This window comes from Neomonachus schauinslandi, chromosome 1, assembly GCF_002201575.2.
Source record: "Neomonachus schauinslandi chromosome 1, ASM220157v2, whole genome shotgun sequence".
Classification (NCBI taxonomy): Eukaryota; Metazoa; Chordata; class Mammalia; order Carnivora; family Phocidae; genus Neomonachus; species Neomonachus schauinslandi.
This window is the reverse complement of record NC_058403.1, coordinates 43,297,973-43,300,627: the sequence shown is the minus strand read 5'-3', so window position 1 is coordinate 43,300,627 and position 2,655 is coordinate 43,297,973. Positions and strand designations below refer to the sequence as shown.

The window sequence follows — 2,655 nt, the reverse complement described above, 5'->3', positions numbered from 1 at the left end:
AATTTTAATGACCCAATGGCCTTTCTATAAATACCTATAAGGACCTCAGCTATATGATGTTCTAAATTATCAACTAGTTGTGTCTCCTCCTTCTTATATTAAAATCTAAGTTTATGATAAGCCAGTTCATTTAGTCACTCCAGTTACAGTCCTCCAGTTCTCTTTGACAGCTACTCTCCTTCACCATTGCCACATACATATCCAATAAGGCATTAACTTCTATTAATTTTTACTACCTAGATATTTTTCATAGGTCATTATTCTTCATTTGCCTACCATTGGATTAAATCATACCTGTAACAATCTTATTTGACATGCTGAAACAAATATGTTTGCTCTGTGCTCTCCTTACACTAGAATTTATTATTATTCAGTAAATCCAAAAAGTCATGATTACATTCTTATGCCTTTGAATTGCTGTGTGATAGGAAGAGAATGGACAATCCCACTATAGGTGTAACTAGTCTTTTAAGCATTTCTGCCCTCCACAAATAAATTTAATTCCTACATTTTCTGTTTTAGCTGTGTTTGGTATACATTTCTATTTTAACAGTTTGAGTTCAGATTACGTTTAGAATATATGGTCTTGAGAGATAAATTTTCCTTGTTTTCATCCTCAGTGCACAACAAAGTAACTAATAAAATAATCATTCTTTTTATTTATTTTATTTTATGTTATTTTATTTTTTAAAGTTTTAATTTAAATTCTAGTTAGTTAACATATAGTGTAATATTGGTTTCAGGAGTAGAATTTAGTGATTCATCACTTACATCACTTACATTACACACTTAACAACACTCACAAGTGCCCTCCTTAATATCCATCATGTATTTAACTCAATCCCTTGCCCACCTGCCCTCCAGCAATCCTCAGTTTGTTCTATATAGTTAAGTGTCTATTTTATGACTTGCCTCTCTCTCTCTTTTTTTCTTCCGCTATGTTCATCTGTTTTTTTTCTTAAATTCCACAAGTGAAATCATATGATATGTGTCTTTCTCTGACTTATTTCACTTAGCCTAATACACTCTAGCTCTGTCTGCATTATTTTGCTCTTTTTTCTTTTCTAAAAAATGAAATAGAAATATTGTTATAAATAGTGATTTCCAGTGCATGTCAAAAATATTAATGAGTCATTTTCAGACTAACAGCCTTCAATGTGAATATACACAACAATTGGTAAGAATAGATTCATTATACATGCATACTTTAATCTATTATTAATTGAAAATATTTAGATTTCACACCTTAAATTTTACAATAATTTGCATATATTCATACTTTATGACAAGGCTTGACAACCTAGAGCTCACAGGCCAAATATAGCTCACCTCCTGTTTTGTAAATAAAGTTTTATATAACCATCCTGCTTTCATGCACAGTTGAATAGATGGAATGGAGACCTCTGACCCACAAAGTGTAAAAATATTTTTTAGTTAGCTTTTTACAGAAAAATTGCGATGACCCTTGCTAAAATACTGCTTTGGAACCTAAGGTTAAAAACCAAGTGATTCCTTGAGGAAATGGAAATAATTTTTGTTTTTTCATTTGCAATATTGGATTTTTATGAAAGCAGCTCTTTTTTTTTCTAAATGGTAACTTCCTAAAAGTCACTTTCCATTAGGATTTTCAGGGAAGGCAGAAACAAGTTACACATGAGTTTAGTTCAGTTTGTTTTAAAGAGTTTTTTAAGAAGAGTTCGACATTGTCTCTGAATGCACTCAAGTGATCTCAAAGAAGACAATAAATTTTTTTTATGTTATCACCTAATAATATAGTGTAAATCAATTTCTACAGAATGACAAGTATATAGACACACACACTCACATGCACACACATGCACACACCCACACATTCAGGCATATTTTCCCTATCAACAATGAGCCCCAAGCAAGTTTTCCTGTCTGTATTCTTGCCTTTTACTCAGGTATTCATGACATCCCACAAAAGCACAGCATCCCAAAAGAAATGGGAAAGCTAAATCAAACTTGATACAAAACCAGTGATCTCCATCTATGGAGCATTTAATTTTCAAGACAGAAAAAAAGTGTTTATAATTTCTTAGTAAGATTTAGAGACCCCCCCCCATATGAATTAAACTCCAATCTTTCAAGTTTAATGCAAATGTGGGTATCTAAAATTGTATGAGTTTAAGTGGTTTTGAGTTCTGTAATGAAAAGTTTGAGCATTGTTCTCAGAGGAAACACTTCCTGGCAGAGCTTCAAGGAAAGAATATGTGATAATCGCTTCTCGGCCTTTTGGCTAAGATCAAGTGTAGGAAAGAATATGTGATTGCAGGGAGATTAGAAATTCTTATTGCATTAGGTTTTCATCATTCTGTGGGATAGGCCTGTTGTCAGTGCTGTGTCAAGAAGAGTGACAGATCTGTATCCACAGCTTTTGTCAAAGCCTAAAATGGACGAGGCTGTATACTTTTAACATAGTAATATGTAACTTTCTTAGGCATCAAATACAATAGCAATATTGAAACCCAATTTCTTACCCATTTTTTATTCTGTCATAGTTAAAACCTATAGCACTTTTATTTATTATCATTTAAATAAACATTGGCCACTTCCAATTCTATTAAAGAAGTTGGTGAATATAAATAGAATACCAAACAATTTTTTCTATCTTGGCAAAAAAAGTATATTTTC

General features: G+C 32.0%; 1 pseudogene; it reads left to right on the top strand.

The window, feature by feature from the left end:
- Nucleotides 1–2,240: 2,240 nt before the first annotated feature.
- Nucleotides 2,241–2,411, top strand: LOC123326860 (annotated as a pseudogene).
- The last annotated feature ends 244 nt before the right edge of the window (nt 2,412–2,655 follow it).